At 44.3% G+C, this 26,178-nt stretch overlaps 2 protein-coding genes across 10 annotated transcripts in view; one reads left to right on the top strand and one right to left on the bottom strand.

Moving 5' to 3' along the window:
* Positions 1-17,905, bottom strand: part of PPIP5K2 (diphosphoinositol pentakisphosphate kinase 2) — a 501,817-nt gene extending 483,912 nt beyond the window's left edge. For 4 of the 9 annotated variants that reach the window (XM_033929166.1, XM_033929168.1, XM_033929165.1 and 1 more), the window contains exons 1-2: positions 17,466-17,905; positions 4,565-4,699 (exon numbers count right to left, since the gene is read on the bottom strand). The gene's annotated coding sequence lies outside the window, so the exon portion shown is untranslated. The remainder of the gene's footprint in view (positions 1-4,564; positions 4,700-17,465) is intronic. The other 5 variants (XM_033929172.1, XM_033929170.1, XM_033929171.1 and 2 more) reach the window with 2 other exon arrangements.
* An 88-nt stretch (positions 17,906-17,993) lies between these two features.
* The window catches only part of GIN1 (gypsy retrotransposon integrase 1), a 74,016-nt gene continuing 65,831 nt past the window's right edge, over positions 17,994-26,178 (top strand). The window contains exon 1 of the mRNA XM_033929178.1: positions 17,994-18,302. The gene's annotated coding sequence lies outside the window, so the exon portion shown is untranslated. The remainder of the gene's footprint in view (positions 18,303-26,178) is intronic.

A 26,178-nucleotide genomic window follows, 5' to 3' on the forward strand; every position in this document is an offset into this window, starting at 1 on the left:
CCTGTCTACAGGACGTGCCTCTCGCGGCGAGAGGCATGTCCTGTAGGAAATCAGCCAGCGTGGACGACTCTCCTCCTGGCCGGCGTCTCTCCTCTTCTCTCTACACCTCTCAGATCCCTGTAACAGCGGGGTTGCGGTGAGACGGGCCTATGCGCATGCATGGACGTTGATGCAATGACATCATGCATGCGCATGATGTCATCACATTGACTTCCGGGTGCATTCCGGCTGAGGCACTGCATTTAGTGTGCCACCAGCTGGACAAGTTTGCGGCACACTACCTTAGTGGAAAGCGATCCTTCGAATAATCCAGGTTATTATTTGCCACAGGGGAATATGCATAACAGGTCCTCTGTTGCCCACGGTTATACCTCAGTACGTATGCCGGTACTTCCCAGCTCTGCTTTGCAGCTGAAATAATGAGCAGCCTTCTTGTTGACCACTGATGCCATTAGATTGAACGTCAGCCTTCCACAGCACTTTTACAATTTTGTTGAAAACACTTTGGGGCAAAGACCACTCCCCTAGAACTAGAGTCTGCTTGAACGTTATCCACTCCCACTACATGCACCACAGAAATGGCTTATTGCCCAGTGAAACAACAACTAAGCCCCTAGTTTCAACAGAGCATTCTTGGTGTCACTCCATTTGTTGACATAGGTCACTGCTGTGGCATTGTTCAAGAAGACCCTAACCGCTTTGTATTCCAGGACCTTTTCGAATGACTACAGTGCTAAGCGAATGGCTTTCAGGTCCAATCTGTTGATGGACCATTTTCTCTGAAAAAAGCAACCTCTGGCTTTGAACCAGGTGACCCTCAGAATGGCCTCCCTAGAGGCTGGAATCTGTCATCAGTATCAGCCAAGAGGAAATGCAGAGAGGAAAGTCCTTTGATAGTGTCTCCACCTAATGCCACCAATGCAAGGTTTGACGCGCTATTGTCATCCAGGTCAATGGCATCCGGAATGACTCCATCCAGTGCATTCTAGAGGGCATAAATGAGTTTTTGCCCAAGGTACCACTTCTTTGGTCACTACCTGAAGGTAGTGCCAACACATAGAATCTGGCATTGCCAGAACTATAAAAATCTGGGTTCTTAACTTCAGCTTGCGTGACTCTGGAAGAAAAACACGGCCTTCTGCTGTGTTAAGGAGGGCCCTCAAATACTACAGGGATTAGGTTGGTTCCAGGCAACTCGGGAATTTATAATCTATCCCAGGTTCTGCAAGAGCTGGACAACTTGTGTTACTGTCTTGTGTCTGTCAGTCTTGAACGGAGCTCTGATTAACCAATTGTCCAAGAATAGGTATACATGAATCACTGCCTTGTAAAGGTGTCCTACTGTCAATATCATCGCCTTGGTAAAGATGTAAGGTACTGTTGCCAACCCAAACGGAAGTGCCAAGAATTGAAAGTGCCTTCCAGCACATGGAACCTGAGGAACTTTGTGTTCCAGGAATTTGGAAATATGCAAGTAAGCCTCCATCAAGTCCAGCATAGCTAAGAATTCCCCCAGTGCCACTGAGGCAATGACCAACACATGGACTCCATCTGGATCCTGGGTACCTTTAGTGCTGCATTGACAGACTTCAGATTCAGGATTGGTCTTCAGTCGTCCAAGTCTTTGTTGGGCATGATAAAGTACATGTAGTATCTGTCCAAGCCCGATTCTTCCTCTGGCACAGGCTCTACAGCTTGAATCCCTAGAAGGCATTTTACTGTTTTTCAAACTTTGACTGCCTTCTTTGGTCTTGCAGTTGGAGAATTCACAAAGAAATCCCAAAGCAGACAAATGAAGTCGCCCTCTGGAATAATGTCCAGGACTCCTGTCTGAGCAAATCTTTGCCCTGGCCTCCCTGAACTCTTGAGTTTCCCTCCAATTTGTGATAGCTCAGGATCTGGCCTGGTGTCATTGGGACTTCTTAGGAGTGACTGTTGAACAGAAATCTAACATTTGGGCTCTTCTGGAGCCCCTCAATCTCTGTCTAGATCTGCGAAATGATCTCTGAGCAGAGGAGCCTGTCGATGACTGGCAAGAAAATCCATAGCCAAGACTTAACACTTCCGGGTCACATTATCTACCATCTGGCGATGACTTAGGATGATCCGCCACAATGGCCATAAGGGCGTACAACCTTTTGCCAAATAATATTTGTCCATTGAAAAGAAGCCTGCTCAAAGTAGCTTTAGAAGCAGAATTTCCTACCCATTGTCTGATCCAGAGCTTTCTGCAGAGATAGAATAAGCAGACTAAACTAAACTAAAACTTAATTTTATAGACCGGGTCTTCAACCAAAAAGGTGCTCGACTCGGCTTACAATCTAATCTAATCTTCCATTTGTGCGTCGCACATACTTATACAGGTTTAAGGCAACAGATCAAGGAGAAAGGGGGAAGTAGTAGGGAAGGAGGTATGAAGAAAATAAGAGAGGGGACCCAGAAGTAGGGGAGTTATACAGAAACTAAGACTGTTAATTGTCAACGAGGTGAGTCTTCAGGTTTTTTCTGAATGTAGTGTAGTTTGTCTCTGTCCTGATAACTTCTGGTAGGTCATTCTAGGTTTTTACACCCAAATAAGTTAGCATAGAATGAAAAATTTGCTTGTAGTGGAGGTTTTTTGTGGATGGTAGATTTAGTTGGATTCTGTTAAGGATTCTTTTTGATGTAGACCAAACATTAGATAATAATTGGATGAGAGGGGCTGCTAAGCTTCCGTATAAGATCTGGTGTAGGATACAAGATGATTTGAAAATTATTCGGGATGATATTGGGAGCTAATGTAGTTGCCTGATGAAGAATGAAATCTAGAATGGCTTAGTTTCCAAAGGGTTTAGTAAACAAGAAAGTTTTCAGAGCTTTCTTCATGACAGTGAACATGTCATATAGAGCATGGGTACACGCTCTCCTCCAAAGCCGGAACTTGGCACAGCATCTTATGGCAGGCACATAACACAAAGGATACCTCTACCGTCGCTCTCAGATCCAAAGCAAATGCTTCAAACTGTTGTTCGAATATTAAGTCCATCCTGCAATCCTGTAGAATTACTCCAGCTTCACTAGGAAATTACATACACTTTGTAACTTGCGCTATCAGTGAATCCACCCTAGATGGCACAAATAACTGCTGGAACTAAGAAGACATCGAGTACAATTTTATCATGGTTCTGGAGATGATGGTAAAGAATAAGGAAATTATGTCAAGGTAGGAAAGGGTAAGTATAGGTAACGAGGGAAAAACAAGAAAATGGATCTATAACTCAAGGGGTCCTCTGGCAGCTCCCACTGCTCCGTCAGCATCATGGTGATCTGTGGACACGAAGAAAAAAAAATGTGGACTGGGTCTTAGAACTGCTCATAAGAGAGATTTGAGCTGTGGAAGCCTGAGGCAGTTCCAAACTTAAATCCCTCACAGATACTGTAATGACTTCCATTAAATCTGCCAGTTTAAAGAGCATGCACACCATCAGGTCCTCTGACTGGTCCAGGACTGCCACAGACTCTTGGCTGCTAGCACCCATGGCAACTCAGAATCCTCTAAACCCGAAGATTCATTTTGTGAGAGCAAAAGAATCAAATGTGACCCCAGTAGGATCTCTGGTTACACTCAGGAGATGAATTACCCACTGTTCAGCAAGCTAAGTATTGCCCGAGAGACATCTCTTCTGATACATATATTATGTCAGCTCTTGTGTATTCTGTGGGTTAGGTCAGGAAGCAGGTTCATAGTCATAGGGAAATGCGAGTTTACTTTCCAAGTAATTCATGCAATAGTAGGCTATTGTATTTCCTATGCATCTTAGCTTGTCTAGTACTAAAGTCTCATATTTAAGTTGCACTGTCTGTCATTATAATTTGCCACATGCCATATATATATTCTATTTTTCTAATACATAGCCTGGTTTATTGCTTGTCAGAAATTCTATTTGCACGGGTATGGATCTTTGGAGAATACAGATAAAATTACCATATTCCAGAGTGCTATCTTATTCTGTATTCCTAGTGCCCTGGTCTTCCAGGCCATATAAGTAACCCCTGAGATTATTCTAATACACCCTCCAGAAAGATACAGAAACCTGCTGTACCTAAGTATTTATGACACCCACATGCCTGAGGGCTATTAAGGTGGTATACAGTATTCATTTCCCTATTCATGGAGAACTCAGCATTTAAAATAAAAAAAACCCACCAGGCTGCCTCTCTAAGGATGTCTGTATGGTAATTTCCATAAAAATGCTGCCAGTCCTTGTCCCTGGATTTTTCTTGTTCATAATTTGGACATTTGGTTTGTAAAATGAGCGCTCATTTTGGATGTTCTCATGTATTATCAAAAATGAAACACAGATGTATTTCCTGTTTGAAGATGGCTGTGAGATGGAGGTTTTGTTTGGACATTATAAACAGGATGTCTCAATTTAAGTTTGACATTCTTAAAAAAAAATGCCCCTCTAAGGAAAAAGAAAATTAAGCAATATCGTTCAAGAGCAATGGTGATTTTTTGTGCAATATATTAAATTGGATAGTATTTCAACATTCTTAGAAATACATACACATTGCTAATACTTACAACAATGTAAAATATTTCTGTAAGCAAACCATCACCGGTCACTTATACTGTGTTCACCGCTCAAGCATATACACACGCACTTGCACATGGCTGTAATGAAGATTCTGCATCCAATATGATGACTTGACATTATCACTACAACAGAAGAACATAATTATTTTTGTTGTTAGGATTTATTTACGTACTGCCTTATTAAAGAAATTCTTCCAATTAACTGCTACAGAGTGAATATTTTGCTACTATTAAATTTTAACTAGCACAGAACACACACAATTCTAGATAACCTCTGTATCTTGTGTTTTTATTTATCTGCAGCCTCCCTTCCATCTTTAGTACCCCCTCCATCCTGTTACCTCTCTTGTATGACTAGTTTCCTTTTATTCTTCTCTGTCAAAAAATTTCCCCCTCTCTTAGGCCATTTCCCTTCAATCTCAATCAGCTCACCTCCCTTTTCCATCCCTTAACTCCCATCTTCCCCAAATCACTTACCCACCTATAATTTCTCCTGCTGACTCCCTCCACCCTCATTGTCTCTCTTTTCCCTATGTCCTGAAGCTGTCTTCCTCCTGTAAATGTGGCTCCCAAAGCACAAATTGCATAGGGCTTGAAATACTAGCATTGCTCTCAAAAGTCTTGAGAGAAAAGCACAGGACTCTGGGCACTGGAAGACTCGTACAGAGAACGCTTCATAGAAACATGATGGCAGATAAAGGCCAAAATGGCCCATCCAGGCCTAGATGCACTAAAATCAGAGATCCTCAAATGATCATTGCAAAACCGGTTTTGACTGGTTCAATGACTATCGGATTTGCCAACTCAATGCAGAAAACAGCTCACCACATGGTTTTCTGCAGGATTGCTCATTCTCCGATAAGGCCATGCAAATAAAGTCATTAATATTGAAATGCCAAGTAAACTAGCAGAGCGATTGATGCTCTAACATGGCTTCCCAATGCACACACACACACACAAAAAGAGTTATCGCTTTTAGCGATCCCAAAAAAGCAACTGGTCAAGCAAGACTAGTCACTTACCTCTCCTACGATACAAAAATATTTATAGCATGCCAAACCTTTTTGTTTTTAATGGGCACAGATGCTGTGTGTGTTACACATCCACAATATCTGCCCCATAAAAAAGCCTCCCCTCCAATGAACTGGCACCGAGGACAAACCCCCAACTCCCCACGCCAGTGAAAATTGGCAGGAGGGATGCCCACTCCCTCTAGGCCAGTGGTCTCAAACTCGCGGCCCGGGGGCCACATGTTGAGGCCCTCAGTATGTTTATCATAATTAAAAAAGTAAAATAAAAGAGTTTCTTGATCATCATATGTCTCTTTAGCTATAAATTGCAATATTATTTTTAAAGACTTAGCCAAAAGGAAAGATTTATAAACTATAAAGAGTTTTACCTAATGCAAAATTATCATTTCTTTAATAAGACATTAACTTTTTTTTTCTGTGGCCCTCCAAGTACCTACAAATCCAAAATGTGGCTCTCCAAAGGGTTTGAGTTTGAGAACACTGCTCTAGGCCATACTAACTCCCCCCTTCCCTCCCACCATACTGACCCACCCCCCACACAAGAAAAAAAATTGGGCAGGAGGGATACCTACTCCCTCCTGCCATCCCCCCATGAACTATCACCTACCCTCCTCCATTAACCCCCCAAAAGGCTGGCGGGATGCCCACCCCCTCCTGCCATCGAATGCTCCCCTGGACCTCCCCCCCCACCCCACTACCTTTGCTCTGAGGCTCGCTGATCCAAAATGGCAGGTCTTCTCCTCCTTGGTGCATCATGTGATGTATTTAGAGGAGCCTAAGGCCCTGATTGGCTCAGATGTCTAAGACCCTCCCAAGGGGGGCATATGAGCCAATCAGGGCCTTAGGCTCCTACCTCTTTACAAGAAGATTAACAAACCTAAGAACCTAGCAGAGCCTTTCATTCTTGTACAATCCCACGGAAAACTGAGAACTGAGGAGCTGCGCACCTATCTCAAGCGGGAAGGCATTCGCACAAGCACAGTATAGACAGTTGCAAACTTTCTAAAGTACTTAAACTGCATGAATACTTTAGCAGCTGTGGATGATATCACCCACATGTGAGAATATGCTGCCTACTTGTCCTGGGATCCCCCTGTATCCATGCAGATGCAACCCTTTTTGTGATAAAGCACAGTTACTTACCGTAACAGGTGTTATCCAGGGACAGCAGGCAGATATTCTTAACGTATGGATGACATCACCGACGGAGCCCCGGTACGGACTTTTTAACTAGAAAGTTCTAGTTGGCAGCACCGCGCATGCGCGAGTGCCTTCCCGCCCGACGGAGGAGTGCGTGGTCTCCAGTTAAGATAAGCCAGCTAAGAAGCCAACCCGGGGAGGAAGGTGGGACGTAAGAATATCTGCCTGCTGTCCCTGGATAACACCTGTTACGGTAAGTAACTGTGCTTTATCCCAGGACAAGCAGGCAGCATATTCTTAACGTATGGGTGACCTCCAAGCTAACAGAGAGGGAGGGGGGATGGTTGGCCATTAGGAAAATAAATTGTGTAACACAGATTGGCCGAAGTGTCCATCCCGTCTGGAGAAGGCATCCAGACAGTAGTGAGTAGTGAACGTGTGAACTGAGGACCAAGTGGCAGCCTTGCAGATTTCCTCGATGGGTGTGGAACGGAGGAAAGCCACAGAAGCAGCCATAGCTCTGACCCTGTGGACCATGACAGCACCTTCCAGTGAGAGACCGGCCCGAGCATAACAGAACGCAATGCAGGCAGCAAGCCAGTTGGAAAGCGTCCGTTTAGAGACAGGACGACCTAGTCGGTTAGGGTCGAAGGACAAAAAGAGCTGAGGGAACGAGCGGTGGGCCCTGGTACGGTCAAGGTAGTATGCAAGGGCATGCTTACAGTCCAGTGTGTGCAACGCCTGTTCCCCAGGATGAGAATGGGGCTTAGGGAAAAAGACAGGCAACACAATGGACTGGTTGAGGTGAAATGCCGAGACCACCTTGGGAAGGAATTTAGGATGGGTACGCAGAACCACCTTGTCATGGTGAAAAACAGTGAAAGGTGGGTCGGCAACCAGTGCATGCAGCTCACTAACCCTCCTGGCAGAGGTGATGGCAATGAGGAAAAGCACCTTCCAGGTAAGAAAATTGAGCGAAGTCGTGGCAAGAGGCTCAAAAGGAGGTTTCATGAGGGCAGATAAAACCACATTCAGGTCCCAGACGACTGGAGGAGCTTCAGAGGTGGTTTGACATTGAAGAGGCCTCTCATGAACCAGGAAACCAGTGGATGAGCCGTGAGAGGTTTTCCGAGGATAGGCTCATGAAACGCAGTGATGGCACTGAGGTGGACTCTGATTGAGGTAGACTTGAGGCCAGCGTCGGACAGAGAGAGCAAATAGTCCAGTACAGTTTCCACCGCCAAAGAGGTGGGATCGTGGTGATGTAGGAGACACCAAGAGGAGAACCTGGTCCACATCTGATGGTAACATTGGAGGGTGGCCGGTTTCCTGGAGGCATCCAAAATACGACGGACAGGCTGAGACAGATTGTGTGGAGAGGTCAGCCCGAGAGAAACCAAGCTGTCAGGTGGAGCGAGGACAGATTGGGATGCAGTAGAGACTGATGCTGCTGTGTAAGTAGCGTAGGAAACACAGGAAGAGGAATGGGCTCCCTGGCGCTGAGCTAGAGCAAGAGGGAGAACCAGTGTTGGCGAGGCCACTGAGGGGCGATGAGAATCATGGTGGCTTTGTCCCTGCGGAGTTTGAATAACGTCCGTAACATCAGAGGCAGTGGAGGAAAGGCGTAGAGGAACCGATCCGTCCAGTTGAGTAGGAAGGCATCTGGGGCCAGACGATGAGGAGAGAAGAGTCTGGAGCAGAACCGGGGCAGCTGATGATTGTGAGGAGCTGCAAAGAGGTCCACCTGAGGAGTGCCCCACTGAGCGAAGATGGAGCGGAGTGTGGAAGGATCCAGAGTCCACTCGTGAGGTTGAAGGATGCAGCTGAGATTGTCGGCCAGGGAGTTCTGTTCGCCCTGGATATAAACAGCCTTGAGGAAGAGACTGTGGGCCGTGGCCCAGGTCCAGATGCGGATGGCCTCCTGACAGTGGAGGGGAGATCCGGTGCCGCCTTGCTTGTTTATGTAGTACATGGCGACTTGGTTGTCTGTGCACAGGAGAAGAACCTAAGGGTAGAAAAGGTGCTGGAAGGCCTTGAGAGCATAGAACATGGCCCTGAGTTCCAGGAAATTGATGTGATGTTGATGCTCCTGATGGGACCAGAGTCTCTGGGTGCGAAGATCTCCCAGGTGAGCTCCCCATGCATAGGGGGAGGCATCTGTGGTAATGATCATGGAGTGAGGGGGTAAATGAAAGAGTAGACCCCTGGAAAGATTGGAGGAGTTCAACCACCATTGAAGAGATTGCTGAAGAGATGATGTCACAGAGATGGGATGAGAAAAAGGATCCGTGGTCTGTGACCATTGGTTGGCTAGAGTCCATTGAGGTGTCCTGAGGTGGAGTCGCGCCAGAGGAAGCACATGGACCGTCGAGGCCATGTGGCCCAGGAGGACCATCATCTGCCAAGCTGGGATGGAATGATGAAGGAGCACCTGACGACAGAGGTGGAGCAGAGTCCGTTGTCGGTCGGAGGGGAGAAACGCCCTCATCAGAGTGGTGTCGAGAACTGCACCAATGAACTGAAGTCGCTGTGTGGGAAGTAGGTGCGACTTGGGGTAGTTGATCTCGAACCCCAGGAGATGGAGGAAAGAGATGGTGTGTTGAGTGGCTTGTAGCACAAGCGGAGACGTAGGTGCTTTCACCAACCAATCGTTCAAGTAGGGGAACACCTGGAGGTTGTGAGACCTGAGGAAGGCCGCCACCACAATAAGGCACTTGGTGAACACCCTGGGTGATGATGCGAGGCCAAAGGGTAGCACTTTGTACTGATAGTGATGGTGCTGTATCTGAAACCGCAGGTAGCGACGTGAAGTCGGATTGATTGGGATGTGAGTGTAGGCCTCTTTGAGGTCTAGGGAACATAGCCAGTCGTGTTGAGAGAGAAGAGGGTAAAGCGTGGCAAGGGAGAGGATTCTGAATTTTTCCTTGACCAGACACTTGTTGAGGTCCCGGAGATCGAGGATGGGACGGAGGTCTCCTGTCTTCTTGGGAACCAGGAAGTAGCGGGAGTAGAATCCCTGACCCCTTTGTTCTGAGGGTACCTCTTCGATGGCATTGAGAAGAAGGAGGGATTGGACTTCCCTCAGGAGGAGGAGGGATTGGGAGGAGTGAGAAGCAGACTCTATGGGAGGATTGTCTGGTGGAAGAGTCTGGAAGTTGAGAGAGTAGCCGTGGCGAATGATGTTGAGGACCCATTGGTCGGATGTGACGACCTCCCAACGGCTGAGGAAGAGTTGGAGGCGTCCGCCGATAGGCTGAGGAAGAGGCAATGATGGTGGGAGACTGGCTATGCCCTGGAGAAAGGAGTCAAAAGGGTTGAGATGTTTTGACGGAGGGAGAGGCTTGGCAGGCTGATGAGACTGGGAACGAGCCTGATGTTGATGCTGGTGACGAGGACGGCGAGGCTGCTGCTGAGGCGGGTTGAGAGGTCTGGCCGAGAACCTGCGTTGGTAGGAGGACTGCTGTCTGTAGGGGCGAGCAGGCGGAGTCTTCTTTTTGAGTTTGACCAGAGTGTCCCACCTAGTCTCGTGTGCTGAGAGTTTCTGGGTGGTTGAGTCCAGGGATTCCCCGAAGAGTTCGTCACCAAGACAAGGTGCGTTAGCCAGGCGGTCTTGGTGGTTAATGTCGAGGTCAGAAACTCTCAGCCAGGCCAGACGCCGCATGGCAACAGCCATGGCAGATGCTCTAGAGGTCAGCTCAAATGAGTCATAAATGGAGCGTACCATGAATTTCCGAAGTTGGAACAGACTGGAAATTTGCTGTTGGAAAAGAGGGACCTTACGTTCAAGAATGTATTTTTGTAAGGAGGAGAGTTGTTGCACCAGATGCTTCATATAGAAGGAGAAGTGAAAGGTGTAATTATTTGCCCTGTTGGCCAGCATGGCATTCTGGAAAAGGCGCTTGCCAAATTTATCCATAGTTTTGCCCTCTCTGCCAGGAGGGGTGGAGGCATAGACACTGGAGCCCTGAGTTTTCTTTAAGGTGGACTCCACCAGGAGAGATTCATGGGGCAATTGAGGCTTGTCAAAGCCCGGGATTGGAATGACCCGGTACAAGCTATCCAGTTTGCGAGGGGCCCCGGGGACAGTGAGGGGGTTCTCCCAGTTTTTATAAAAAGTTTCTCGTAGGATGTCGTGGACAGGTAACTTAAGGAATTCCTTGGGAGGTTGCTCGAAGTCTAGGGCATCGAGGAAAGCCTGGGACTTTTTAGAGTCGGACTCTAAAGGGATGGAAAGAGCAGCCAACATCTCCCTGAGGAACTTGGTAAAAGAGGACTGTTCAGGCTTTGAACCGGTGTCAATCGTTGAGGGTTCCTCGTCCGTCGAGGAAGCGTCTTCCTCGGTACCGTGCGGGGATTCTTCCCATAAGTCAGGGTCCCTGATGTCGGGGTATGCACGGTGGGTCATCGGTGTGGAGGGCTCGGCATGGCGGGTCTTGGAGAGAGACTTGCCGGAGCATACCGAGGCAGTAACGGGAGAGGAAGACCGGTGCCGTTCCTGGTACCGGGAAGGGTCGGCATCAGAACGGGTCTGTACCGCAGGTTGGGAACGGTGTGGTTCAGCCGAGAGCACCGGCATGGATGTGTTAAGCGGTACCGAGGGGGTCGACACCGATGGAATCGTGCGAGGCTCGGACCGGTCCTGCACCGGAAGGTGTGAGGCCAGCAGTGCCGGCAACATTTGTTGGAGTTGTTGCTGCAGCTGCTCCTGTAATTGGGTCTGGAGTATGGCCGCGATGCAGTCGTCCAGGGGAGGCACCGGTACCGCTTTTTTCTTTTTCGGTACCATAGGTGCCGCTCTACGCTCCGGCGATGAGGAGGCCGATGATGAGGCACTCACCGATATCGGAGCGGAGCGTTTGCGGGGTCGGTGCGGTGCCGGAAGGACTGGCGTCGCAACCGTGGCAGGAGGGCGCTCAAGGGAAGTGGAAGGCTTCTTAGCCGGCTTACCTGGGGCCAGCAACCCCGAAGAAGGATCTGGCGTCGTCGAAGTAGTCGGTGCCGACTTTTCGAGATGCCGTCGACGTCGCGGCAGGTTCCATGGCAGATCCAGTGCCGAAGAGAATATTTTGCTGGATCTGCCTATTTTTCAATGTGCGCTTTTTAAGAGTCGCACAGCGGGTGCAGGTGTCAGCCCGATGCTCCGGACCCAAGCACTGCAGGCACCAATTGTGCGGGTTGGTGAGAGAGATCGGGCGTGCACACCGCTGGCACTTCTTAAAGCCCGGTTGAGGGGGCATGAAGGGAAACACGGCCTCCGCAAAATCGAAGCCGGAGGCCTGTATGGTGGCAACAGGCCCCGCAGGGGCCGGACCTAAAAAATAAGAAAACTGGACGAGTTTTTTTTTTTTTTAGAAATAAAAGCAAAGGAATCCGAAAGGAAAAAAAAAATCAAAGAACAAGAAAAAATACGCGAGCGGAAAGGCAGAAAATAGTTTTTCAACGGCCATTGAAAACACATGCGTCTTCTTCGCTCCGCGGAAACGAAGAAACTGGGGACCACGCACTCCTCCGTCGGGCAGGAAGGCACTCGCGCATGCATGGTGCGGCCAACTAGAACTTTCTAGTTAAAAAGTCCGTACCAGGGCTCCGTCGGTGACGTCACCCATACTTTAAGAATATGCTGCCTGCTTGTCCTGGGATAATGTCTGTTTAATCCAAGCATATCTGGGTGGATCATGGAAGATCTTATGATTTTGTGGGAAAGGATTGCTGGATAAGGGTATTTCCAGCCTTACTGATGGTGAAAGATGGTGAATCCAGGCAGATACAACCATTCTATGGGTGAGGACTGCTGTGTCCTGGTGTATCCTGTGCTTTTTAGAGGGGAAGAAGTACAGGATCATGTTATGTTAAATCAGGTTTTCTATTCCGCTTCAGTTCAAGGTCGGATTACATTACAAGAGGTTGGGTCAATTGTCCAGGAAGTTACAATGGACAGTTTGACATGGACATTCAATATGGTTGCTAGTACAGGTAGATCAGTACAACTATTAATACAGTTAGGTCATACTTACAAATACATAGTTACAAGTACAATTATGTCATCATTGGCTCTTCATTTTGTCCTGGGAGTTGCATTGGACAGTTTAGAAATGGGCTTTTACAATTGCCATTCAGTTAATTCAGGGTTGGCTCCCTGTCTTGGTAGAGAAATGCTTTTAAAAGTTTTCTGAACCCGAGATAGTGGTCACAAGATTATATTGTAAGCAGTAGTTGGTTCCAGCATTTTGCTAATAGATATTGGATGGATAAGGTGATTTGCCTGGTAGAATTTATATTGTTGCATACTTAGAATGTTAAGTGGAATATCTGTTGGAGGCACCCTGGAGTAGGATGGCCAATTCTGTTAGGTAGGTGGGGGCATTCTCTCTTAGGATCTTAAAGGCAGTGGTGCCTAATTTAAACTTGATCCTTGCGGTTATGGGCAGCCAATGTAGTTTCATATAATAGGGCTATAGGTTTTCTGATTTCCATAATCTGTATACGAGTCTTACCGCTTTATTTTGAACTTGTTGATATGCAATAGTAAAGTTTTAGAGCAGAGAACTAGTGTTACATTACAGTTGTCTAGTCAAGATAGGATTAGGGATTGCACTAAGATTCAGAACTCCTCCATTTCAAAGTATTTTCTGATGAACAAGGAAAGATTGTTTTATTATTGATTGTATGTGGCTTTTCATGGATAGGTGATTATCAATTTCTACTCCTAAGATTTGGGATTGCAGTTCTAATGAGAAGTCTACATTGTCTACTGTAATTCTCAGAGAGTAATTTGGGTCAGTTAAGGGTCTTAGCCAAAGAAATTTGGTTTTGTTCTTATTTAGTTTGAGGCAGACAAAAAGGAAGGAGGAGTAGTAGCCATCATAAAATCAATCATTACATTACATTACATTAGGGATTTCTATTCCGCCATTACCTTGCAGTTCAAGGCGGGTTACAAAAGAATTATCAAGGAAGTATTACAACAAGAACTTCCAAAAAAAAAAAAGGATTGTGGATAATTTTAAGAGAGAGTAAGAAATGAGTATGGTTATTTGTTTGGGGTAGTTGGCATTAGTGAGAGGTGGTGTTTGAAACTTGTGGTGTTATTTCTTATTTTCAGGGCTTTCTTGAAGAGTATGGTCTTTAATTCTTTTATAAAAGTCTTGTAGTTGAGGGATGCCGTCAGTAGATTGGCGATTTGGTTGTCTAGTTTGGCTGCTTGAGTGGCTAGTAGGCCATCATATAGTTTTTTTCCGTTTGATTTCCTTAATTGGGGGGGGTATGAGAATGGGGTGTGAGTTTTCCTATGTCTGGTTGAGGTGTTGTGGATGAGGCGATTGTTCAGGTAGCTTGGACTATCTCCATATAAAGTCTTAAATAGTAGACAGTAGAATTTGAATTGTATTCTTGCTGGGATTGGAAGCCAGTACGATTTGAGATATGCTTCTGTAATCATCATCCCAAGACTGATAGCCACTATCATACTAAATGGCATCAAATGCCTTACCTTCTCCAATGGTCAAACCAGAAACCACACCTTTGCCCTGAACTACAGCGCCCCAAACTCCCCCATGAATGTCCCTAGATGACCTCATAACGGTCATCAGCAAGCTAGTTATCTCTTACCAATGAATCACCATCTTTGGTGACTTCAATTTTACAAACTACCCCAATTTAACCGGGGCACCAGCCTACTTCATAACAACAATATCTGACCTAGGCTTCCACCAGATCAAACACGCACACAGCAGGACATACTCTGGACCTAGTCTTAACACAAAAAGACTAACCTGCCGACCCTCAAATCCAGTGCTATGTCTCTGAACCAGTACCTTGGTCTGACCACTATCTCATCACATTCCATCTCATGAACACAGCTACAGAACCCCCAACCAAGACCACCACCCCACTCAAGAAGACAATCAACCCTAACTCGGTCAACCTAGAAAAGCCATCATCTGGCATCGTTACATAAATGACTGGGCCTGAATCAACACCCATTGAAGAAGCCGTGTCAAACTGACATATATAATGATCTAGCAAAAACAATCACTACACTATGTGACTCTGGATCTATCCTTGACCCATGCCCACCTAACCTCCTAACAGCCACAAAAGACATCTTTCTCAAATCGATCCTATCACTAATAAATTCCTTCCTAAATTTATGAACGGTACCACAAAGCTGGAAATCAGCTATTGTCAGGCCTATCTTACAAAGCCAACTCTGAAGCCTAACGAACCTGGCAACTACACCAGTCTCCAACCTTCCCTTTGTCTCCAAGGGGACAGGTTTTCCAGGGATGGGCGTTTACACTCGGTTTGTCAGCAAGCTGTGGAGACTATCTTTAAAGTCAATGTAAACAGAAGATTTGGAGATTGTAGCAGTTGCTTGATGAATAAAAATGTGGGAAATATAAGTTTGATCAGTGGGATTGTGTTAGATCCTGAAGTATCCCAGTGGGTCCTGGAAGATCCTGTGCTTTTAGAGGAGAAGTACATGATCCTCTCAGATCCTGGTATATTTTGCAGAGCCAGAAATATCCTCTGCTTTTGAACAGAAAGGCATGCTGGATATGGGTGTTGGCAGACCTATTGGCGAGGATGAGAGATGAATGCTGGCAGATACAGTCATTCTTGGGGAGGTAACTTTTGGATCCTGGTAGATATAAGCATATCCTGTGCCTTAGAGGAGAAGGAATGCTGGATCCTGGCATATCCTGATGGATTCTGAAAGATCCTGTGCTTTTGAATATGAAAGAGTACTGATTCCTGACATAGCTTAGTGGATTCTATACGGGAAGGATTCTCTCAGGGCCTGAAATATCCTGGTGGATCCTGGAAGATCCTGTGCTTTTGATGGGGAAGAAGTGCAGGATATAGATGTTTTCTGCCTTATAAATGGTAAAAGGTGCTGAATCCTGGAGGTTATAGCCCTAGGGTTCCTGGCTTATCCTGGCACATCCTGCAGGATCCTGGCAGGTCCTATGCTTTTGATGGGGAAGGAGTACAGGGTATGGATGTTTCTTTACTTATAGGTGGTGAAGGGTGCTGAATCTAGATGGATGCAGCCCTTCCTGGTAGATCCTGTGCTTTTGATGGGGAAGGCATGCAGGACAAGTATGTTTCCTGCCTTTTATCGGTAAGTGGTGAAGGGTGCTGAATCCAGGAGGATACAGTCTTTCTTGGGGTCAGAATTACAGGATCCTGGCATATCATGCAAGATGCTGGCAGGTTCTATGCTTTTGTGGGAGTGTGTAATGCGATGGTTAAAGCTACAGCCTCGGCACCCTGAGGTTGTGGGTTCAAATCCCGCATTGCTCCTTGTGACCCTGGGCAAGTCACTTAATCTCCATTGCCCCTGGTACATTAGATAGAGTGGGAGCCCACCAGGACAGTTAGGGAAAAATGCTTGAGTACCTGAACAATTTGTAATCCGTATAGAACTGTAGGATATGTGGAATATAAATTATTATTTTTTTTAAAGATAGAGAAGGAATGCAGTGTATGGATGATTCCTGGCTTATAGCTGGTGAAAAGTACTGAATCCATGGGGATACAGCGCTTCCTGTGGTCAGAATTGCAAGATCCTGGCAGCTACTGGTAGATCCTGGCATATCCTGCGCCCATTTACTAACTGTTAAAAAAAACAAAAAAAACCCTCTTTAACTGTTTCAACATGACTGGCATCAGAGCCGCAATCAGCTGAGCTGCTATCAGATGAGCTGGCAGAGTACCACAATCAGCTGATTGTGGCTACGGTGCCTGCTCAGCTGATCGTGATTCTATACCCGCTTAGCTCTGTGGCGTAGTAAGCCACCTGAAAAGCAAAACAGTGATGCAGCTGGCGTGACTAGGCAGAAGTTTACCGCACTTCTTCTACAGGATGCCTGAAGTTAATTCACAGTCTAGGTTAGGCTTTTCTGTTAAGGTTGAAAAACTTACTTCCAAGGATCATGGGGAGAGGGCAATAATCTATAGTGCACTTTGGAATCCTGTAACCTTTCAACACAAACATTTTCTGGCAGAAGACAGATTCCACTTTTTCAACAGTCTCATACATTAGTACAGCCAGAAGAAACAACTACATCCTGCTGTACTGTTTAAAAAGATAGTAATATTCACTTGCATAGTAATTAGTTTAAATAAGTTTGACCAGGTTGCTAAAAGTCACCTTTTAAATCCAAAATATTGCTTGGTGGGGAGGTCCCCACTATCTGGATAAGCTACAGCCTATTTTGACTGTCCCTCTTGCTATCATTCTGCAGGAAGTTCCCACACTGACGTCTTCTTTTCTGCCAGAAGAGCAGGTCATAAGGACCGAAAGAGAAGACAAAGTTGCAGGGGACTCCACATAAATGCATAGCAGTAGCTGTGGTAATCAAAAAAAGAGTTCTGTTAAGGTGGAAAATCCTGTAAATCCTGCTTTTTTACCAGGATCTCAATACTGTTCAATTAAGATCCTGGAAATCCTGGTTTTACCTTGTTCCGAAATTAAGCATCATAAAATGCCTGTACAAATAGGTCTGTAATACCTTCTTAGAATAATTTACAAGAGCTTTCCAAGAGTAACCTATTGCCACCAAAAAGCCCTGTAGTTTAAAATAAATCATAATATACAGTACTCTATAAGTGACAGCATAATGCATCACTACCAAATACATTAGAAGATCCTATGGGAAAGAACTTTTTAGTTACACAGTTTGACCAAAAGCAGAAGTAACCATATTTCTTACCAGCAAAGAAACGGAAGCGATGAGAGAAGAACACACGTGGGGAAAGAGTCTATTCCAAAAGCACATCGGCAGCAGACTCCCACTGTCCTCTAGGCCAGTTCCTGCAAAAAGCAACACTTCTACCTCGGAGAAATTACTGCCGGCCATCACCGGCACTCCCGGAAAGAATCACACACGCCTGATTACAGCTCCGAACCGAAATAACTAACAGATACATGTCACCACTATTATTAACAAGTTATCACGAAATGTGTTTCTTGTCCTCACTACTTTCACTCCATCTTCCAAAAACCAGCCTCTCCTTACTCCCAGCAACCCCCTCACCCCACTATGTTCCCGTTAACGCCTCGATCCCGGCATGAGCACGTACCCTCTTCTCAACCCAAGCCCACTAATTTACGCACCATGCACTTTCTACAGTATATCGTTACTTCCGCTTCGGTTTAAAAAAAAAAAAAAACCAAAAACCCACCAACTGCCCTGTCGCGAGCCCAACTTCTGCGCATGCGTCCAGCACTACAGACCCGCCCCCAACATGACAGCTGAGCGTAGATTTCCGGTGACGGCAGGGAGCGGGGACGTATATGTTTGTATGGTATAGTTCGTACAATGGGTTTATAGCAAATATTATTCTTGTGAGTGCAGTAAGTCTCCTCGGTGTTTCTGGGGGTCTCGCCAGCCTGAAGCTCGAGACGGTTCAGATCTGTGAGGAAAAATCTTACGCTTTGAGGTGCGCAGACGCGTAGTGCAGTGCTTTAAACTGCAGGGACTCTGCTTTGGAGAATTGTAGGTGACAATTTTTGATTGTGGTAGTCTGGGTACCTTTTGCTCTTCTTGGTAAGTAATGTGGTTATTGAAACATCTAGAAAGATACTCAACAAAACTAACTTTGGTTACATCCATAAAAGTATGATGTCCTATGTATTGCTTTGATATTTTCCCTGTCCCATTGCTTATTTGTGTGTTTTGTTTGAACACAAGATTGTGAAAGAGGGGTGTTTAGGTGCATTTATTGCAAAGAGACTAAAAAGTAGTTTTGCATATGTAGTCAGTCATTCTCTATGGGGTGAGGGTAAACCTGGAAACCTACTCAAAGGATATTTATAGGGTGTCTATTACTTTGAAATGGTTACAAATAGAAAAGGACAACATATAAAGGGTCGTAGTGAATAATGAAATACAGAAATGAAGGTTAAACTAGAGTAAATTAAAAAAGGTTAAAAAACAAAATTGGAGTAGTGGCATATCTTTTTCGGGTGGAGGAGCTAAACACCCTACCCCCTTCCCAAGCTCTGCATTTGCTGTTGCTATTTGAGTAAATTATTTGGAGGGCTGTGGCCCCAGTGATTTGTCCTATTCCTCTGCTTGTGAGAACAGAAGTAAAACACCTTCATTAAATTATCTTTGCTGCTGCCATCACATCTGTTCTAGAGCAATGTTTCTCAACATTTTGGATTTGTAGGTACTTGGAGGGCCTCAGAAAAAAATAATGTCATATTAAAGAAATGAAAACTTTGCTTGAGGTAAAACTCTTTATAGTTTATAAATCTTTCCTTTTGGCTAAGTCTTAATAATATTGTAATTTATAGCTAAAGAGACATATAATCAAGAAAGTGTTTTATTTTACTTTTGTGATTATGATAAACATACTGAGGGCCTCAAAATAGTACCTGGCGGGCCATGAGTTTGAGACCACTACCCTAAGTATAGCAAATATCAACCTAGTACCCCTGCCCAAGCTTCGCCCTTGACCCCACCCCCATAATAATAGTACTAATTGTAATGCAATTTCTTCTATCCATTTTTTCATATACACACAATATAATCTTATTAATACATAATGGTAACCACAAAATTTTAAAAAATACAAAGCACACTGTATGCAGAGAAAATCTTAATTATCATTTGACTTTAAAATATGCAATGTCACCTCAGTAACAACTATAGAAAAATAGACAAATACAGTATTCCCCGATATTCGCGGGGGTTCTGTTCCAGGAACATCCGTGAATGTTGAAAAACCGTGAATACGGTTTTTAGCAGGGGAGACAGGAGAGGGCAGCCGGAGCGCCGGCGAGTGAAGGAAATCACTCGCGGACGGTATGCTCCGACCACCTATTCCTGCACTAAAGTCGGGCTCACGAATCAGGAGCTGCTTTGACACGCAGGGTCGGAGCATATTGCGAGTGATTTCCTTCACTTGCCAGCTCTCCGGCTGCCCTTTCCTGCCCGGTCATTCGCGGTCGGAAAATACCACGAATGACCGGGACCACGAATTTGCGGGGGAGCACTGTATAGTGCAAAATATAGACAGTAGATATAAATTCTCAAAACGGACACATTTTGATCACTAAATTGAAAATAAAATCATTTTTCCTACCTTTGTTTGGTGATTCATGAGTCTGTGGTTGCACTTCCTTCTGACTGTAAATCCAATATTTCTTTTTCTTTCTGCCTTCTGCATGCTTCCTCTCCTCCGGACTTCATTCCCTTTCCCAACCAACATCTCTCTCTGTCTGTCCCTCCATGAGTCCAACTTTTTACTCTCTGTCTTCTCCCCCTTCCCCTGAGTGTAACATTTCTCCTTCCCTTCTTTCTGCCCTCCTAGGCCATCTCTCCCTCTCAACACAAGTCCAACAATTTCTGCCTCCTGAACACTTTCTCCTCGCCTCTTTCCTCAAGTATGACATCCCTCCTTCCCACCCCCCAGTCCATCTATCCCCAACCCCACTCACATATTTCTCCCCATGCTCCATTTCTCCCTCTCTCATCACTCTTACTCATCCTTCAATTTTCCTTCCTTCCTTCCCTCCCCCATTCCCACTCACAACTAATATGCTCTTTCCCCATGCACCAGCTCACCCTCCTCTCCAATGGGCAGCACCTTTCTCTTCCCTTCCCCTTCTGCCAGGTCCAGCAGCACCTTTTCTCCCTTCCCCATGTCCAGCAGTACATCTTCTCCGTGACCAACAGTACCACTCCCCTCCCTATCGGCAGATACTTCGTGCCATGCATGCTGCCGCTAGCATTAGTTTAGCCGTGGTTCCATTAGGCAGCCTCAGAGCCTTTACTAGGCCAGACCACCTCCGATGATGCAATTTCCTCTTTCGTCAGAGGCGATCCAGCCTAGCAAATGAGCAGTGAGCTGCCACTAGGGAGAGGAGAGGTACTGCTGAGCCGGCGATTCCATCAGGCAGCCTCGAAGCCTTTGCTAATCCGGCTCGCCTCTGATGATGCAACTTCCTCTTTTGTCGGAGGCGGACTGGTCTAGCAAAGGTCACACAGTGAGCTGCTGCTGTTTCGGGAAGGAGGCTAGAGAGAGAAGACGAGGAAGGCGGAAGATATGCGACGACAGGAGGAAGGGAGATATGAGTCCAATCTCATTTGAAAGGAAACTCTACAATGAGAGGACATAGGATGAAGTTAAGATGTGAAAGGCTCCGGAGTAATCTGAGGAAATACTTTTTTACGGAAAGGGTGGTAGATGCATGGAACAGTCTCCCAGAAGTGGTGATGGAAACAGAGACTGTGTCTGAATTCAAGAGGGGATGGGAAAGGCACGTGGGATCTCTCAGAGAGAGAAAGAGATAATGGTTACTGTGGATGGGCAGACTAGATGGGCCATTTGGCCTTTATCTGGTGTCATGTTTCTATACAGTGCCGGCGCTGCTTAGAGGCAGCGGAAAAAGGAAGTTGGGATACATACAGCACCAGCACTGTGTACCCCCTACAAGCAGCTCACGTACCCTTAGGGTAGACATGTCAAACTCTGGCCCGCAGTGTAATAAAATTTGGCATCAGCTGTAGGTTCGCGCGGCTTCCCAGTCTCACATTTAAAGCAGCCTGCAGAGGATCACTGGTCGACTGTAGCGATCCTAGCAGGCTGCGGTAGCCTCAGCAGCACATTCCCTCTGCCACGGTCCCGTACATCAGAGGAGGGGCGGGACCGCGGCACAGGGAACATGCTGCGGAGAACAATGTCAGCCTGCTAGGATCGCTATAGCTGACCAGCGATCCTCTGCAGGCTGCTTTAATGTGAGACCGGGAAGCCAGAATGGAGGGAGGGAAGGAACAGAGGGCCAAATCTCAAGCCAAAAGGAAAGATGCCAGACCACCGGGGAAGGGAAAGGAAACGGAAGGAAAGAAGAAAGGAGGAGACCCTGGCCAGTGAGTTATCAGAATACAACCAGAGCCTAGGACCACAACATGATTTGAATAATAACCAGACAAAATAAAATTATTTTTCTACCTTTTTATTATGTTTTGTGATTATGAAAGGTCAGACACAATAATCAGGGACTTGAAAAAAGCAACAGGATTTATTCAGCATATATGCGACTCCCGAGCACCAAGTTAGCAGCTTCAGAAGTCCTGAAACCAGAAAGTTACAGAGATATTTATTCATTTTTCTGGCTATACAACTGAATTCTAGAAAAAACTTTTCACGTGTTACTTTTCTTAACAATCATTGGTCCTAAGCTCACACTAGCAGGTCACTTATCTAAGCCCTGCAGTCTTTCTTTTTTTTTTTAAATTTTATTTATTGAATTTTTCAATTTTTACAATAGTTGAAATTCAAGTGATATAATTAATTACTATATATCATTGTATCTATCATTAATACAACTTAATTTATAAACAGTATATATTATATATAATCAAAAGTTATACATCCCTCCCCTTTTTCCAATTAATGATTCTAAAAATTATACATGTCCCACCCTTTTTCTATATAAGTATTATAATTGTGCTAAGAAATCTAATCATTAGAATAATTAGTCAATGGTTGCCAAATTTTATTGAAATTATGAATGTTCCCGTGTTGTAATGCTATTACTTTTTCCATTTTGTATATATGACAGACAGAGTTCCACCAGAACGTATAATTTAATTTGGTATAGTCTTTCCAAAATTCTCTGGATATAAAAGTAATTGGAGTAAATCAGAAATTCTTCCAATTAATGTTCACTGCACCAAAGGATTATTTGATTCATATTCATTTATTTGGAAAGAGGAAGGATTAAAATATTTAGGAATTATGATCAAAAATACAATTGATGATACAGTCAAAGAAAATGAAAAACATTTATTGAAAAAAATTACAGAAATGTGTGAACAATGGAATCCTTTACATCTTTCATGGTGGGGAAGAATTCAAACAATTAAAATGATGATATTGCCTGTGGTTTGTTATCAAATGAGTATGATACCAATATTTTTTCAGGGGTCCTTTTATAAAAAATTAAACAATATTATTACAAAATTTGTTTGGTTTGGGAAAAGACCCAGAATTGCTTTAGTATCTTTACAAAGACCAATTATGGAGGGAGGGGTAAATTTTCCAAATTTTTATAGGTACCATCAAGCCTATATTCTAAGACAGGGTATGTATTGGATCCTCCCAGATCTCATGGAGAATGTACCAGATTGGCTATATTTAGAATGGCGGCTCCTGTTCCCATTACATTTAGATCATTTAATTAGTATAACAATGCCCAGAAGATACAAAGAAAACAGAATATTATTAGACACTTGGAAAACATTAAGATATATAAATAACCTATCACCAGATCCAATTTGTAAATCACTAAATCAATCTATTTGGGTAAACTCCAGGATCAAAATTGGCGGATTTAAGATCGTCTGGAAACAATGGATAAGTGCAGGTATACGAACATTAAATGATGTCATTTCAGAAGGTTCACTGCTTAGTTTTTCACAATTGCAAAATAAATTTGGCTTAAATAAATCACAATATTTTAAATGGATGCAATTGAAGCAGGCCATTCAGGTAGGGTTCCCTGAATGGAAAAATCTTAATACTCAATATAGTCTGCAGGTTTTATGTTTCCAGGCGGATTTCTTGGGTCACCAAGCCGCAAAATGGTACAAATTGATATATGGATTTTTAAATAAAAAAAAGAAAACTGGTCTTAGGGATATTTGGAGTATTGAGATTGGACAGACAATTTCTGCGTCTCAATGGCCACGATTTTGGTCCTGGAGATTAAGATCTACAAAGTCAGCATCTATGAGTCAAACATGGATGTTTTTATTACATAGAGTGTTATGGACCCCTACGCGCTTGCAAAAGATAGATAATACTAGATCCAATAGATGCTGGCATTGTAAAATAGAAATAGGGACGTTAGATCATCTAATTTTTTTTTGTCCCTGTGTAAATGCCTTTTGGAATATGATTTGGCCCCAAATTAACAAATTACTAGAAAATCATGTAGGACTCTCATATGACACTGTATTATTTGGAACTGCAATGAGAACTCAGAGTCCGATCTCAGTAAACAATAATAAACTACTATTAATATTGACAGGAGTCGCCCTGCAGTCTTTCTGATACATGTCCAGGAGGGTGGAATACAATATCATGTATGCTGAGATAACCATAAGAAGCTAAAATGCCCAAGCTAAAACACCCAGTGCAGGCAGCTAAACATAATTCAGCATTTTATTAAAGAGAAAATTTGGTTCAACACTCAGGAAAACCAGTCCCAGACTCCTTCAATTACAGTATGTAGGATTTGAAATGTGTATCCTGCTAGAGCTGGTATTAGACAGCAGGTGTGAACTAGGACCTAAAAGAGAGAGGAAAAGGCTTTTTTATTTATTTTGTTTACGCCTCAGAGCCGGCTTGGAGTTGGAGAGGTTGTAACCATATACGTCTACTAAGACTAAGGGGTTCTTTTATTAAGGTGCGCATTTAGTGCGCACTAAATCGGTTAGCATGTCTTAATAAAAGGACCCCTAAGTATCTTAATAAAAAATTCAGCCCACAACTTTAGCCTATGTTTTAAATTTCAGCCCCTTATGTGATTGAGTTTGACACCCCTGCCCTAGGGGTACGCGTACTGTGCCACGTGTTGAGAAACACTGCCCTATAGCATTGTTTTGTTGTACAGGTTTCTAATATTTAATGACTGCTCTCTTAATAATAATAATAACTTTATTCTTTTATACCGCCATAACCAAAAGTTCTAGGCGGTTTACACTAAAAAGAGCTGGACAATCAGCGAAATACAGTAAAAAATACAAATATTTGTAAAATAGAATTTCAATAATAAAACTCACTAAGTAATAAACTTATCGAACAAAGTGGTCTTAATTAATTTCTGAACACTGCTATGAGCAGAATTGATTTACTTGTCGGGGAATTTTCCACATTCCCCTCTCTTGTTGTCTTCTACAGATGTTCCTGGCTGCTTTTATAGTAACTGAAGAGCTGGGATACTGGCACGGTGCTGAGGTATGAGGGTGAGGGGTTTAAGTCTTTGAAATTCTGAGGCTTCATACAAAGTCCTAGTGAGTAGAGGGAAATAACCCACTGGTCCCGGAATAAAGTGTGAATTTACAAGAAAGAATATTAGCAAAGGTAAGAACCCAATTTTTCATTTTTGAAAACTCTTTTCTTTCCTATTATGGTGGATAAATTATTGAATGCCCTCGTATCAAGCATCCACTTGTTGCTTTGGATCATAACATCATACTGTTTGCTCTAATGAGTTCTCCATTTAAGCCACTTACATCTTGCTCTTTCAAACTTCTCTCTCGGAAACTCATTTTCCTCATTGCTCTTATATCTGCATGTTGTGTGAGTGAACCTCAAGCTCATGTTAGATCATCTCTACACAAGATTCTACCACAGCATAGTAATACTTCACTCTTCTCCATCTAAAAATTCCTACCCAAGGTCATCTTGGAATTTCACCTCAACTAATCCATAGTTCTTCCTGTTTTCTTTCCAAAGCCGCATTTGCATCCTGGAGAGGCAGCACTGCATGCCATGGACTGCAAACGTGCTCTGGCATACTACTTAGAATGTACTGAACCTTATAGAAGATCCTTGCAGCTTTTTGTGTCTTTTGACCTTAACACTCAAAAGTTCTTGCTACCAAGAAAACCATCTCCACTTGGCTCCTTTGTGTATACTCGCCTGGGCTGATGTTATAGGGCTGTGTAGCAGCCCATAATATCTGACTTATGGCTCCTTCAGTAGCTTATTTCCTTCTGCTTCCATTGAGAACATTTACAAAGTGGCCACTTGGTCTCAAGCCATACCTTTTTACTTCTCTCTACTATTTGGATCAAAACTCGAGAAGAGACAGTTTTCTGCAGAATCTTTTTACTTCCTGAGCACCAACTTTCTCTCCAATCTTCTTGGGATTCACCGGGCTCATGTTTATATATCCATTATCTTTGTCCAGAGCTATGATCCTGGCTGCTTGGGAGTCCCACATGTGAGAAAATATAATGCCTGCTTGTGCTTGGAGAAAGCAAAGTTATTTACCTATAGCAGATTCTCTCTGAGGACAGCAGGCATATTTTTACAACTCGCACACCTGGTTTGCTTCTTAGCTTTGATACTGAACTGATGGTCCTGCGATCCGACATCAAACAGGAAGGTACAGACACATGCACGGTATGTTTGCTAACAAAATATTTAAAGTGACAGTACACTTGGTAATGTCTGTACCAGGTTCCCTGGATGACTTTATCTACATGTGAGAATATATGCCTGCTGTCCTTGGAGAACACCTGCTACAGCAAGCCTGCACAGCTCAAAAATGATCTGAGACTGAAATCGGAAAATGTAGTGAGGGTTGCAAGTAGTGGGCCACCTGCTCGAGGCACCTGGAAGTACATGGACGTTGCTTGGTGTTGGGCTACACTGCATGTTATGTATAGAAGAACCTTTAAG

This window comes from Geotrypetes seraphini, chromosome 1 (assembly GCF_902459505.1).
Source record: "Geotrypetes seraphini chromosome 1, aGeoSer1.1, whole genome shotgun sequence".
Lineage (NCBI taxonomy): Eukaryota > Metazoa > Chordata > Amphibia > Gymnophiona > Dermophiidae > Geotrypetes > Geotrypetes seraphini.